The sequence below is a fragment of the Alligator sinensis genome, unplaced genomic scaffold (assembly GCF_000455745.1).
Source record: "Alligator sinensis unplaced genomic scaffold, ASM45574v1 scaffold464_1, whole genome shotgun sequence".
In the NCBI taxonomy this organism is placed as follows: Eukaryota; Metazoa; Chordata; order Crocodylia; family Alligatoridae; genus Alligator; species Alligator sinensis.
In genome coordinates, this window is record NW_005842418.1 from 602,893 (window position 1) to 618,756 (window position 15,864).

Genomic DNA, 15,864 nt, shown 5'->3' on the forward strand with positions numbered 1-15,864 from the left:
TAAGCGCTGCAACGCCTATTGGACCCAGCGTGAATATCAAGAAGGCAACAGGGGTCTGATCAGCCTCTCGCCTCTCCCCGTCGCCGAGCGCAATCCTCGACGTACCCCTCTTCCCTGAGCGCAAAAAGGACCCACGGAGCCTCGACAACTCCGTGTGAGTGAGTCAGATTTTGTCCGAGTCCCTAAACTGGGGATTTAAGCGGAGCTTTGCCTGGGAAACTGTCCAGCCTACACCACAACCATCTACGGTGTAAGTAAACAATCTTGAATCAACCATTACGCGTCCGTGCCTAATTCTAGCGTGTCGCCTGCTTTCTCCGACCCAGCGTGCCCGGGCTGCTGGCCACAGCCCGCGGTGCGAAAAAAGGGCCCAGATCACTCCCGGCCCTCACACAGCTAACACCCCCAGTTTAACGAGCAAGCAACAGACATGGAGCTGCTACTATACAAGATGAGAGAGACAGAAAATACTTTGGAGGAGACAACTTCTGTACAACAACAAGGCATCGGTATACATCCAACAGACCCCCGGCCTCCTCTTTCTCGTGCACAGCTTGTTTGGCCACCAAGCTGACTTGAGCACCTAAGGATTGGTAACATCCTGGCTGGGGGCTGAGAAGCAGGGAGGTTTGCAGCTGGATAGGCACTCCAGTTTGCAGCTGGCTGGGAGCAGTGGGGGTTTGCAGCCAGCTGAACACACTAGCTCAGCCGGCTGCAAACCTGCTTCCGGTCGGAGTGCCCAGCTGGCTGCAAACCTCCCCACTCCCTCATCCCCTAGCCAGCTTCTCCCCCAGCTCTGCCCCACAACCCCCAAGTCCCACTTACCTCAAGCAAGAGAAGTGAGCCTGAAGTAGCCTCCGGTAAATGCAAGTGTTGGACCCCAGCCTTCCTCCTCTCCCTAGCCCTCTGGGCAGGGATGAGGGTTTCCCTCCCCTTTTGCTAAAAGCTGTTGCAGACTGAAACTCTGTCAGCCTACAGAGCTCTTTACAAAAGGTGGAAATCTATGGGTTTCTCTTCTAAAAGGAAAAATCCATATTTTCTCTGATAAAAATGGGAAATCCATGTTTTTCTCTGTTTTTTTCTGTGGGAAATGGAAAACCTGGATCCCTGCTGATAATGATCAGAGTGGAGCAGGCAATAAGGGCATCTATACACATACCCAGGGTGGGGGGTGCACATATCATTAGAGTGACTTTTGAGAGCGTAATTCCAGTTTCTGAAGGCAGCCTCCTAATGGATAAAGGAATTTGAACATGAAAGATGTGGCAGGTGAGGAACTGATGCTAGTTCTAGTAAAGTGAAGCAGGGGTAATGACCTAGTTTGAGCACTAGGGGGTACTACATGCACCCCTGGGCAGCATTAGGAGTACACAGATATCCATTGCTAACATCCAATATAAAAATAAAGTATACAAACCACCAGGGTTGTCCCTGGAGGTGGGGGGTGGAAATCAGGGCAACCACCCCAGGCCCTGAGCTTTGGTGGGTCCCACGGAGCTGGGGGAGTGGCTGTGGCAACCCCATGCCACCACCACCAGCTTCAAATCCAATGGAGACTGCTGGAGGTCAGCTTCATGATGGCAATGGCCACACACTTCTCCAGAGTGAGAGGTGGAAAAATGTCAATGTCCTGGTGTCCAGTGTGGGGGCCACCTGGGTTGCGATGTCCATAAAGGTGGTCCAGTGTATGAAGAAGGTCTGTATCCACTTTTCATCACCCCAGGTATCCCAGATGGTCCACTGCTACCAGTCACTGGTGGTGGTGCAGGCTCAGAACCAGCGCTCAATGGTCTGGAGGGGGTGCCAGAGCACCCTGGTGTCCATGATGTCCTGGATGATCTTGTTTTCATCAGCCACCTGGAAGTCATTGCCTCAGTCCAGGATGCTGGGTAAGCATAGGTTGCAGTAGGTGTTCCTGTGTGGAAAGTCAGGGGCAGGAAGACCTGTCCCATGGCAATCATTTGCTACATCTTGTCCAAATGGCTGTGGGTGATGTACTACAGCCTCCTTCAAGAATCATTCAGGGTGGGAAGTGGGACAGTTTCTGGATCTGTGTGCTTGGGCACGGGTGGTGGGGTGCCATGGTGAGGTATGGGCAGGCTGGGACACAGAGGCATGTGCAATTCACAAAGAAGGGCACCCACTGGGGCTCTTCTGGAAGCCTTAGGGTGGGGCATGGAGGAGGGTTTACAGTGAGGCAGCAAGGGTTTGGAAGCATGGTTGCCGACACCCAGCAGCCAAACTGGCAGGGGTGGCCTAGGTGCTTGGCTGTGCTTGGGAGTCTCCAGCATCCCAGGTAGTCCTCAAGGATTTCTGGGTTGTGTGAAGGAGCACTTCCCCACACGCACCTGTGGGCCTTGACCAGCACAGGCTGCTTGGCCACTTCCTCTCCTATCTCCCCCCCCCCCCCCCCCCCCCCCCCGCGATGGCAAAGGGGTATACTGCTGACTTCCAATCTAAAAAAGGGCATAACTTAGAGAAAGGGCATAACTTAGATCAATTTTTCCCCTGTTTGGGGGAGGAGTGGGGGGAGTGGTTCTAGGTTTTGGGCTCTGCCCTGGGACTGCAGCTTCACCTGGCTCCTTGGCTGCCAGAGGCTGGTGCCTGGAGCTTAGCTCAGTGCTCTCCCCATTACCACTAAGTGTGTGTGTGCATGCTGGGGGGAATACAAGTTGGAGAGGGGGAGAAAGGGAGGGAGGGACAAGAGAGAGAGGAGTAGACAAAGGGTCACAGAGGCAGAAAGGAGGAAAGGTCTGGGGAGAAGGGAAGTGGTGGTGGGGAGTGAAGGGAGAAGAGACAAGCTGAGGGAGAAGGGAGAGAGGAGAAGGAGTGGTGGGGTGTGAGGAAAGAGGAACTGGGAAGGGAGTCAATAGGAGAGGAAGCATTTGGAGAGCAAGAGGGGAATGTGTGTAGAGGGGGCCTGATGGAAGCAAGAGGAGGCTGCCCCTGTTCAGCCTCTCACTGACATCATAATCAGACAGTGGCACACACAAATGCCAGAACAGCAGCTTGGATCCAGAGCAGCTGCACACACATGCAGACACGCAAACACATACAGACATACAGATACACACACATGCACACACATGTTGTGCACATACTTCTCATAGAATAGGTCAGTTTTCTCCCTGGTTGTCAGCAGCCTTCAGCTCAGTCCTCCTCCACTTCCAGATCTCTTGCCCAGCAGAGCTCCAACCACCCACATTCCTGGCTTCACTACCTCTATTTCCCTATGGGCAGTCTTGGCCCCTACTTCTGCCTGCTGCTGGCCAGCAGGCAGGAACAGCAGCACAGTGCTGGGGGAGAGGTGGTGGGGGGGCTAGTATTCTGGATTTTCTTAAAAATAATATGGCCAGTCTACCTACTGAGTATGTTCAATAGGTATATGGGGACATGCATGATCAGCAGGGATTCTGGTTTTCTCTGATTTAAAAAAAAAATCTCCAATTTTCCATTAAAAAAAAAAGTAAAAATCCACATTTTTTCATGATTAAACATGAATTCTCTCTCTCTCTATTCAGTGTCATGAAAGTTCTGCATTCTCTCATTCTTTGGTCAGTGTCCTAAATGCCCTAACACATTTGTCTCTGTGTATTTTTCAAGTCTAATGAAATGGCCTGAGCTCTACCTAGAAAGTGTATTTTAGAATAAAGAGGATTTTGCCCATTGTTTAGCAGTATTGTTAATAAATATATTAAATATTATCTATGAAGCAAAACAAATCTTATTAATCTGAATAGTTTGTAGTTACGGTATGTTAAACAAAAGGACACATTATTATTAGGAGATTGGTTAATACAAAGCTTAGAATGTATTGTGTGTTGGGGGGGAGGTGTTTTGTTTTCATTTATTTTCTAACAAGTTAGTTGGAAATATTCAGCATCCAATAAAATGATTTGAAATTAAAGTCCACCTATGCCTCTGCTTTTGGCAGGTACCCCACAGTTATGAATACAGCGATTGGCTGTGGTGATTTAATGGTATATATTTCAGGAAGAAACCCAGAAGAGCTCCCAGTGTATGAAGCAATAAACGTCTCCTATAGCTCTGATAAACAAGACATCTTGCTGAGTACACCACAAACTGCCCTGAGTTTTCTGCCACTAATACTGAAAGTATCAGATGAAGCTTTAAAAAAGAAAATTATTTCTTGGCTCAGGAAGTGTTTATTTTAGTGAGCCATGCTTATAAAGACAATAAAATCTGGTCGTTTAAAGTCTGAAAAAAGTTGTCAGCAGCAATATATCAAAAACTACAATCTGGAAAGAACTTCAGCTACTGTCCAATCTGTATTTGCGTATGTTAGAAGTTCTATAAGCTCAGTTGAAAACTGGAAGAGGTGTCTAATTTTTTAAAAAATATTTAATTCCGCAATTGTCTCTTATCTTCTTCAACTGTTGAGAACAAGATTGAAAAATTGGTCAGAGTTAATCATTGTTTTCTTTTTTAATATTTTGTCGCTATATAACAAGTTGATGACTTTTCAGTTCATGAACTCAGAATTATATTTTAAAATCTGATGAATGTGTTCCTCATTCCTATTCCCTATTTGTCTCTTCCCTGGAGTAAATAACTATAGTACGTGGTCACTTTTGCAAGATTCTTACTGCATTTTAGACAGCAATTGTATAATTTTTAGCCAATTCAGGTCATTTAAAAGAGGCCAGAGACCTTAACACGTGTTTAACTTCTTGCATTTGGTTAAATTAATACAATTGGGAATATTACATGTTTTAAATTTGGTCAAGTAGTCAAAACACAGGTCAAGTAGTCTGAAAATAAATGTAGTCTTCCCTCCATTATGTGCAAATCACCAAGGTAATAGTTCAATAATGAAAAATTTAATAATGCAGAGTTGAAGCTATTCAGTTTTGCCTGTTGCCCTTCCAAAATGTTGAGTTCAGCAAAACTGAAATTTCTGGAAATCAAAACATAGAGAGTGTTAAGATGAACACAATCATACATGCCCATCCTGTTTCCTCCTTCCACACCTTTTTTCTGGCAATAGCTAGTAGAAATTAGCCACAAGCACTCAAGCAGTATTTCCTGCATAAATTATAGCAGTATTGGACACTAGAAGGATTAGGTGATTCACTTAGTTGATTCAGATCACTGTCCCGATTTGATTCGGCCAAATCCAAAACTGCAGATTCAATGCTGATTCAGAGAATCAGCGATTCAGCCATAGACACAGCTTTAATTGCTTTTTCTACACACCTCAAGGTACCAGGTGCAGCTCATGAATGCTGTAATGGTAGGGTGAATGGAGCATCCCACAGGAGCACAGGGCAGGGGCCCCGCGTGCTTGGTGGTGGACCCAGAAGTGGACTGGATGCTGAAATTAAAGGGTCTCCTGATAACGATTCAGATTCAGAAATCTGGCCATCAAATCGGGCCAAATCTCCACTGGATTGAATCAGCAACTGAAGTTTTGCACAGCCCTAGTCTCTACTTAATCTCTCCAGTATTGGTGAGGGCATGGAGTCACATTTGGTAGTGTCACAGGATGGGGTCCCAGGGATGGCTGTGATACCCTTAGGGCTCCTTGACTGTGCCAATCCTCACCTGCTACGTCTTGCTGTAACTGTAATAGATAGAGAGGATGCCCTCAAGTTTTCATTTTGGACATGGTCCTGATGGACCCCACTGAACCCTGTGGGTTCTCAGACCCCTTTTGGGTCCTGCTCCAAAATGGATGCCTCACAGGACACCCTCAGCCTTACGGGCTACATGCATGGCTCCAAACTGCTCCTTTACCATGCCCCAAGCCTTGCAGATGACATTGGCACATTGTCCCTCCAAGGCCTTAGTTTAGCTTGGCCTCTGGTCATCGCTGGGCTCTCCACAGCCCTGTCTCTCTCTCTCTGTGCCCCCTGACACTAGGCTTTCTGCACCCCTGTCTTTCTCTGTGTCCCCTGGCACTGGTGTCTTTTCACCCCCTATCACTGCACTCACACTGGCGCTGGGGTCTGTTCATCCCCTATCACTGTGCCCACACTGGCACTGGGGTCCCCACACTGTAGTGAGCCCCCAAAGAGGCCTCCTCCTTCTCCATTAGCCTCAGCCCAATCCACCAGTTTACAAACAGAAATCAAAATATGAGCCCCCAGGCTATAACATAATGCAAGCATTCAGTGTGTGCTCTGTCCCTTTAAAAGGATTAAATCCCACCCCCCCCCCCCCCCCCCCCCCACGCACTAAATGCCTAAAATTAGTTATGATTAGTTAATACACAGTAAGGCACATGTAGACACCACTTGGCATTAACTTTAGTGCTGGGTCTGTCTAGCCACTAGAGGACTGGCCTAAGCCCAGCCCCAGGGCTTCTGGCTTACCCTCTCTCCTGTTCCAGGGGTGGGATGCTCTCTGGCAGCCCCTAGCTGCAGGGTATAAAAGCCAGCAGTCATTCTGGCACACTGCACAGATGCCTGCTGGAGCCTGTGCACACTCTGGGAGTGGATCGGGCCTTGTGTGCCCCCCTGGACAGGCCACAGGCTGCTTTTGTGTACTACCCTATTGTGGAGTTTTTTCATGTGCAGCAGCACATGTGTAGATGCTGACCCAGCTGGCCTGCCAGCTAGCCCCACAATGGATCACCCTCATGCCTCAGCCAGCCCCTTTGCAGCACATTGATCTGGGTCAACGTGCTGCAGTTGCTCCACTTCATTATGCTACTGGGCCCCCTGCCAGCTGGGGATGCTATGACCTGGCTCAACATACTGCAGTCCCAGATGCACGTTCAAACAGCATGCCCAGGAGCAATAAACTCTGGTGCAACAAGCACTGAAGTTTATTACTGCCAGCCTACTGCCACCACCCCAGCAACACAGCCACTGATGCTGCCTCCTGTTCACATTGCTCAGGGAACTCTAGGGCCGGATGCTGGGAGACATGCTCTGGGAGGCAGGGGGGAGCGAGGAGGCACATTAATTAGCAAGCTGCACTAATTAAAAGCACCCAAGTGTCATATGTATCAGTGTCCCCCTGCTGAAAAAATAGTGGTGGGGTGCTTTGAAATAAAGCTCGTTCAACAAACTTTAGTTCAAAATGCCCTTCCGCCATTTTTCAGTGTGGGGACACTTATACACGTGATGCTGGAGGCTGCTGGACCATGTTATTTCCATGCACCTGCAGACTCAAATATTCAAGTCTACTCTGATGTGCTCGATTTACAGTACATCGGAATAGCCTCCCTACACCTGTATAGGAGCCCCAAGTGTCCAGTTACTCCTCTGCCCCTACTGCTCACTTCACACTGGAAATCTGCATTGAGTACAAGTGGAATTTACAAGTCTTTGCAGCCTCAACAAAGCTTTTAAGCCAGCTATTTAAACCATGGCTTTGTAAGAATGGCACTGCCCCAGCAGTGTCAATTTTAAAGCAGCTACAAAAGCTCATCTTAAATCAGTAAGAGAGTTTTCAATCTTAAATAGGTTAAATACTAATTCTCAGAAAAAGAATGTTACAATTGAGTTTAACTTGCAAATGTCTACTAAGTACTTGGGCTAGTGGGGGGACCCTTTTGCTTATCTGGTTTGCACAGTCTTTACTCAGCATGTCAGCGTGCTTTTAGTAGTTAAAGACTATATTCTGCCATTCTGACCCATGTTAAGTGGGGGTGCCTTACTTTTCTATTAATTTCGTTGGATTCAGTGGTGCTACAGAAATTATGCTTAGTGTGTCAGACATATTCCTGTTGTAGAACATGTGCAAAGGAACTAAATAGAAGCCATATCTGGAAAGAAAACAGCACGCATGTTGATACTAGTTATCTTGCTTAATGCACTTCTGGAAGGTGTTCAGACACTGTGGTGTGGAGGACAGCATAACATAAGGAAGATAAAACTGTTGGGGATTCCTCTGGTGGAAAGAGCTCTCAGAAGTAGATGAGAGAGAAGTGAGCTTTTATGCCAGCCCTTTCCTAACCCAGAAAGGTAAACATATATATATATATATATATATATATATATATATATATATACACACACACACACAAAGAGAGAGAGAGAGAGCTTAGAATTGAAACCTCCTTTTGTAGTTAGCCAGTCAGATTTCCCAATGCCTTGCAGAAATCCCCGCCAAATTTTCCTAAAAAAATATTTCCTGAACCAAATGACATATGCGACATTGTGGGCAGAAGCTAGAGGTGACAGTCAAATTTGGGTTATTTTTAATGGAAATCTAATTTCATGCTTATGGTATAGCTGAACTATGCTTAGTGTTGGATTGCTTTGCTTTTCCTTTGCCTTAAACCTTGTAAAAAGGATTTTATGATGTGGCTGCTTCAAACAGCAAGAGGCTGCACTAAATGATAAAAGAAGTCCCTTACAGTCTTGTGTTCTTACTTTCCATTTGAGAGCAACAGTGCTTACATTCATTTGGCACTCAGTAATCAGAGTCTAATGTCTCTATATAATTTGTTGCTTTCCCAGACATCTAAATAATCAGTATGCATGTATTCCAAATGCAATTGTAAAATCACAATGAAATATTAATAAAATAATTGTGCTAAAGCAACTTATCAATTATACAAGTATCTACTGTTAAAAGGCGAAGAAAATGTACTTATTCCAAGTTCCAGAAAGGCTAGGGTAGGATACATTATATATATATAATGTATATAATGTATATATATATATATATCACATTTTGGGTAGTTTAATTTTGTTAAATTGAGGCTCTTTTCCTTGGTCTGTTGAAGAATGTCACAGCCTCTGAATGTATTATTAATTACTTTTACCCGGAATCATCAGCAATTATTACTCCCCTCACCCCCACCCCATCCTAAAAAATGAAGGACATGATGTTTTAGTACATCTAAAGGAGGAGATAAAAAAAGAAGTCTCCCAAGTGGTGGGTGAGCTGGCTGCATGGAGTTCTCTACTTTTTGTGTCCTGGCAGACCTGTGGAACCTTTTAGCTTGCCTATAACCACTGGAAAAACATTGTTTTTGAAAGGCCAGTGGGGATTAGTACACGTTGAAGTTCTGATCTTTTGTTTTGTGAGTTTGCCATCTGACCCTTTGTTGTCATTTGCACAATTCCATAAAGGACCCTAAAAAGCAAAATGCCTTTAACTTGTAAATCAACACTGTAACAGTTTTCAGATAACCTTTGATCTCTGCCTTTGCAATGTGTTACAGAAAACAAGCATGAAATTGCCAAGTCCTCCTTGTTAGAACTTTGGAAAAAAATGCTACCCGATATTAAGTCTCCTAAGCAGAAAAGAACAACTACTAAGGTTTGTACGGATTATTTTTGAAGGATATTGAAAAGGAAGCTGCTTGTTTGAGGATAAGCCTCCCCTCCCCACCCTTTTACTTCAACTCAGAAGACAATTTCATGTGAAAATTATGGTCACTTTTTCTGATTTAACTTAAAAGCAAATCAACAGTTTACAGACTGTGGATTACTAATTTCCAACATCATTTTAAACCATTCATATCAAATTTTAAACAAATCTGAAATAGTTTCCAATTGTTAAGTGGCCTAAGAATATTTGCATATATAATTTGCATACTGCAACATTTCATTTTGGCCCTTAAAGGAGAGAACCAGTGGGGAACATCTATGGATTTTAGTGGGTGTGCCCTCTCCCACAGCATAAGCAGAATGCAATAGTTATAGGATGTGCTCAGTAGCTGCATAGGAAATACCCCTTGTTGATAAACCACCTGGAAGATCACACCCTCTGGGAGTCCAGCCAATTAAGGTATAGAAATAGAAGAGAAAGGTTATAAATATAGCCTAATTAGTTAGTGGCTGACTGAGGTATTTTTGTTGTAAGTACTAGAGCTTAGTACCTGTACCTCTTTGGATACAAGTGAGCATAATTCCAGCTTCACTTATTTGGAACTGATTCTCTTAGGATATAGTATTTGGTTAACTGCCAAGATCCACTTTTTCTTTGATCAAAATGAAACACCACTATATATCTATTTATATATTTGTAATGTTTCATTTTATCATGGAAAAATGTGGATTTTGGGTTATATTTTTAAATCTAAAAATTGGGGATTTTTTTTTTATTATCAGAGAAAAACAGGATCCCTGTTTCTGAGCACTGGGGAAGGGCATTTCAAGAACCTAAACACCTTACAGTAAGCTGCCAAGTTCACTGTTTTAAATTGGGACTCTGCCTTGGATAAAGGAAGAGCAGAAGAAGAGCTGGTGAGCTGTAGTTTTTATATAAGTTAGTTAGGGTGATGGGGAGAAGACAGTGTCCTAGGGAGTGCCCTAGAGAGACCTAAGAAATTATTATTTTATTAAGTTAATCACTATACTACTTTACACACAAAATATTGATTTCTGCCTCATCTGTTACTGAATACTTGTCTGATACTGACCTGAGAAACAGGATGTTTTGCTGAAATTAGTCCCAACATATCAAATGGTGTCACGTAACTGTGGATCTTTTGGAGTTGAGCCATATGAGGTCTCAAATGGTTGGGACCAGCTTTCCTCTTAGCAGGGGTAATATGTAACCCACTTTATCAAAGTAATTTGAAGTCTGCCATCTCTGACAATTAACAAAGGATATTAATTGTTATATTTCTCAAGTTTAGACCAAGCTCTAATTATTTATACTTTCAGCTGTGGACTCCCCGATACAGTCCTTTCTGGGTCAGGCAACAAGACAGTTTTCATACATGCAATTGTTTTGTTGTGTGATTGCTTTTTCTTTGGCCTATCACATACATAGACACTCACAAATAACATTCTTTCATGGTAACAGTTACTGTATAGTTCATTAACTTTTTTTTTATAAAGATGAAAACTCACTTCCTTAAGTACTGAACTGTTAACTTGTTTGCATTGGCATCAGCCGTGTGTTTGCATCAGTCAAGCCCAGCCCACACAGTTACCTTCTTTTCTTGATTGTTAATTAATGAGAAATTGATGCAAATCATTAGGTCTTGCTGTGTGCTTTTAACTGGATACAGTTTTTATTGTTTGGCATGCATGTTTGATCTTTCTGAAGAGTTATTTTTTAAACCATGAAACTGGGATAACAAGAAGTTCAGAATAAAAAGTCTGGGGAGCAGGGGGTGACTATTCTAATCAGATAGTAATTCAAATTTACAAAACCTCTGATTAGCTTCTAATCACTTCAAGCCAGATTGTGTCTTGAATGCGCAGGCTTACACTGGGATCTCTGTGGAGTCACAGCAGTTTCCTAGCATACATGGGGACAATGCAGTCTGCACCATTCTACAGGACATGATTCAGCATATATGCACCCTTACTTGTTCATGGTTACTTTTGTTGTACCTGCTATTTCCAACACACTCGTTAAAAGACTTTCAGCCTCCCAACTGCTGCTACCCTGGCAGCTTTGTCCATGATACCACTCTAATTCCTCTCCTTTCACTTATAAATGAACACAGAAAATTCTAAAGGGCCAATGCTAAACTGGCTTATAAACTACTATTCGTTTTTGAGATGTGAGGAAGTAGGGGAGAATCCAAATGTAAAAACATTTTTTACAAGACGAGAGGAATTGAGAGAGAGCTGTTCCTTTCCTTTTCAATTACAGAGAATTTCCTATATCCCTGAGCAAATTGCTACAGTGGTTAATTACCATCTTGGTTTGAAAAAAAAAAGAACTTTATTTCTTGTCTGAATTGCCAATTTTAAGTCCATGGAGTTATCTTATCCAAAGACAAAGAACGAGTGATGCAGGAAGATAGTGAAAAGGTTGTAAAGAAAAATGTAGCTCTTCATACTTAATCAAAATTGCCCAGTAACTTCATTGTGCCTTTGATGCCTCTAGACCACTCAGCTATCTCCTTCAGTGGCCTTTTGCTCATCTTTTAAGAGGAAACACAGTCCCAGCAAGAAATACATTTCTCTGGGATGCCCTGTGCAGTATGGAGAGCCTGAGGAAGCTTCAGTATTGAAAGAAAGAAGAGAAATGTGGGGGCAGGATGGACCTGAAGAGGTCATCTAAGCTACTTCCCTCCTCTGTAGCAGGATTGATTGTACCTAGACCATCCATGACAGATGATCTTAGAAAATTACCGGTGATGGGAATTCTATGGAGTCTCGCAGAGTAACCTGTTCCCCACCTAATAATCTATATAGTTAGCAAGTTTTCAATAATATCTAACTTAAATATCCATTGCTGAAAATTAAGACCATTTAATCTTGGAAAGCATCAAGAAAGAATAAGTAATTTCTTTATAACCATTTAGTTACATATTTAACAAATTGTCATTCTCATACCCCCACCTCCCTCACACCCATGTCTTCTGCTTTCTAGGCTAAACAAGCCCCTGTACTTCAGCTGTTCCTCATAGGTCATGTTTTCTAAATCTCTCTAATATGTCTAAATCTGTTTCCAACATTTGACACAGTACTGCAACTCAGAACTAAGCACTTGGTACAAAAAAGGCATGTCTGTTAATATTTCTTTAAATCACATTGTCCTTTTTATGTAACAATCTTGTATTAATGACTCAAGTTCATTATGTGTTGCATTAAAAAGATTACAGATCATTTCTGTAGTACTGACACTTGCTCAGTGGCTTATCAATTATTTATATTTGTGTATTTGAATTTTTATTTCTAAGTATATAGTTTGTATATTTTAAATTAATGTTAACATATTAATTTCAGAACATGTTTCCAATTGATCAGGACCACTTTAAATTCAAATCCTGTCCTCTGAAGTGCTTTCAGTGCTTTCCATCTTGGTCATCCATAAATTTCATAAGTATACTCACTATTCCAGCATCCAGGTTATTAAAGAAAATGCTGAATAATGCCAGATTGGGACAGACCCATGCTGAACCGAATTTGGTATGTATACTTGGTTTAAAAGAAAATGATTTATAAAAGCTCTTCTAATTTTTTTAATTAGTTGAATAGCCACCTTATGACAATTTTCACCTAAACTATACTTCCCTAGTTGGATCATAAAAATATAATGTAGGTCTCTACCTTACTAGAGTCAACAACTACTGCTATATTATAAAAGATTTGTTCTTGATGTTCGACTTAATTTTTGTAACTACCATATTTAACTGAATTCAAGATGACTTTGAATTTAAAGCCACCTCCCCCGTAATTAGATTCTTTATATGAACAATTATACATTTCTTATAATTAACCACCTACAGATCTAGTTAGTGGAAAGTCATCTTGAATTAGTCCTCCTTGCTACTGTGTCAGGGAAAGCAGTAGTGGGAGGTAAGGAGCCAGACCCCTGCCCCTTGCTCCCCTCTGCCTTCCCCCCTGTGCTCATGCCTATCTCCCCTGAGGATGACCCCTTCCCCAAACCATGCACCCACTGATGCCTGCCTCTCCATGCCTGTACCTGCCTGTCTGCCCCTTACCCCTGTGCCTGTGCCGGTGCCTACCCACTCCCTCCCTGACTCCCTGACCTTCTGCCCCCACCCACAGCCTGCCTCTCCCACCCCCTGTCTCCTCTAGCCCCTGATCCCCCTTTCATGTCTGCCTCCTCCATGCCTGTAGCCCCACTCCCTGCCCACACCCTCTTACCTTTTGCTGCAACTCTGTTCCACTGGGGCACTCAGCAGTAATGCAGCCCCAGCCCAGCCCCAACCCTGCCTGGCCAGGGAGAGGCAGAGGTAGCTTCTCAGCAAAGTTGGGGTTGAAGGGACAGGAACTTGAGCAGAAGGGGGCATATTAGGTTGGGGGACAGGCTGCAGGGAGGAGCAGGGAATGAGGGGCAGACTTCAGGTTCCCACTGCTCCCCTACCCCATGGTCTCCTCTGTGCTCCCCCTGGCCATGTGCCCTCTCTCCCAAGAAATAAGCTGTTCTGCTCTGCATTAGTCAGTAGATCAACTCTGGCTTCAGGCCCAAGCCTGGGTACAAAATCAGTTTAGCCATCACTTGCTCTGGACTGGTACTCAAATTCAAGACAGGGTTCCCCCCGTGCCCCCCCATGCTGTTGAGGGTGTAGAAAAACTCATTTTGGATTTAAGTAAATATGGTACTGTATTATCTTAGGTACTTATATTTAATAATTGTTCCAATTGCCAAAGTTAGCTAATTAGTTTATACTAACTGTGTATCCAGCAAATTTATACTAAACATTTTTACTGTTGCTGTATTTATGCTATATACATATGATTCTTTCTTAAATAACACTTTACACTTAATTTCTTTACCAACTGTGAGCTCTCTGAAGGCTTACAGCTAAAATATGTTTCAGGTTGTAGCGCATGATCAAATGCATCATGCCATGGATCAACTTGAGTTTATTTCATTTGTTCTTACAACTTCTCTTTTCCCTTCCATCATGCTGCAGTTTTTCCTTTAACATTTGGCTGGCTCTTTTTTTTTATTTCTGTTGATCTTCAGCCAAATTCTGAATGAAATATGTGTAAAATTTGTGTCAAAACCCTTGAAATCGTCAGTAAAACAGAACATATCAGTTGTAGCTAAAAATCTGGCCCAGTCTGTAACTGCTTTTCATTCTTTTCAACCTTATTATACAGCTGATCAAGAGGTTAAAAATAGCTTGCTTCAAAATATTTCCATCTACAGGTCAGAACAGTATTAAAATATAATAGTCCACTTACCTTTTAAAATCACTAGTTGAATTGAGAGCAGCTTCAGAATGGAATTTAATACAGCATTTAAACAAATATAAGCAGGTTCAGACATTTTGCAAGTTATGTAGAGGCGATAAACAGCATGTGCATTTGAAGGAAGCACATTATAATTACAAACTTTATTGGACAATTTCACAGAATACCAATTTGTTTTCGCTTAAATGCTTTCCACGGTTGGTAATATTTCTTGATCATTTGTCTGAATAATTTGCATTTTCAGGTTGTCAAATGATTTCATTCTGGGCATTGCAATATATAGCTGTCCATGTCCAAACACTGGCTGTAATAAACACCTATTTTGTCAAATGTTTGACTGGCTTTTGTTGATAGTCATTGAAAATGCTACTCTGATAGTAAATTGCCCCCCGTGTATCTTAAGAGGTAGAACTGTGTCTGGTAGGCATGCCTCTTGGCAAAACAATATGTTTTCCAGTAGCGTCTCCTGTTGTTATTGCTAAGATTTTAGTTTTGCCTGTGGGAAGGCAAACCTCTTAGTGACAAACAGTTGGGAAACTCAGGCAGATATTGGATTCCATTGTTATCATGTTCATTGGGTACATTATCCATGCTTAAGTATACTCTTTCTTCTCCAATAATTCTGGCAATTTTGTCCTCATTTATAACATCACAATGTGGACTTGGGGCAAAGAATCACAAAATTTGAATAGAGGTGATAGCATGCTCTGAAAAGTTATTGCCATAAACCTTGTATTAAGATGCAGTTTTCTGGTACTCTAATAACATCAGAGAATTCTCCATATGTAGGGTTGGTCCCTTATTCATTCCGCTTGAAATAAGTGGCAAATTAATTGGGTCTGGATGTTGGTGTCATGTTACTGTGTAGTTATAGTGGAGCTCAGTATTTGAAAATGTCTCCACAATGGTAATGTATTAAGACTGTTCTCAAATAGATGTGGGTGATCTATGAGAAGCAACAGAAAAAACCTGCCTGAAAGTCCCTCCTAAAACCATGCCTTTCCCTCTGAATGGAATGTCAGTGTTCACATACAGAAATTGGTCAAGGCATGAAGCCAATGTTTGTTCTAGTTAGGTGGCGTTAGCGTGTCAGGTGAAAATCAGGCAGAGATCTGTTTTGCATAAGTCTCACAGTGGACTGAAGCCCAATATGGTGTGCCAGCTTGCTGGGTATAGTAGGTACTATATTTGCCCTTTTCCTGTCCCTTAAAACCTCACTCATCTTCCAGGAGTTCTTTGCTAATAGATCAGAAATTGCTTTGGTTTTAAGTTCTTTAAGTTAAGCAGGGTAAATTTTATCATACTC

The 15,864-nt window shown here is 42.7% G+C and overlaps 1 long non-coding RNA gene across 1 annotated transcript in view; it reads left to right on the forward strand.

Moving 5' to 3' along the window:
• Positions 1 to 9,143: 9,143 nt before the first annotated feature.
• The window catches only part of LOC112551316, an 8,870-nt gene continuing 2,149 nt past the window's right edge, over positions 9,144 to 15,864 (forward strand). Inside the window, exons 1-2 of the long non-coding RNA XR_003095605.1 lie at positions 9,144 to 9,240; positions 12,733 to 12,800. This is a non-coding gene — a long non-coding RNA (uncharacterized LOC112551316). The remainder of the gene's footprint in view (positions 9,241 to 12,732; positions 12,801 to 15,864) is intronic.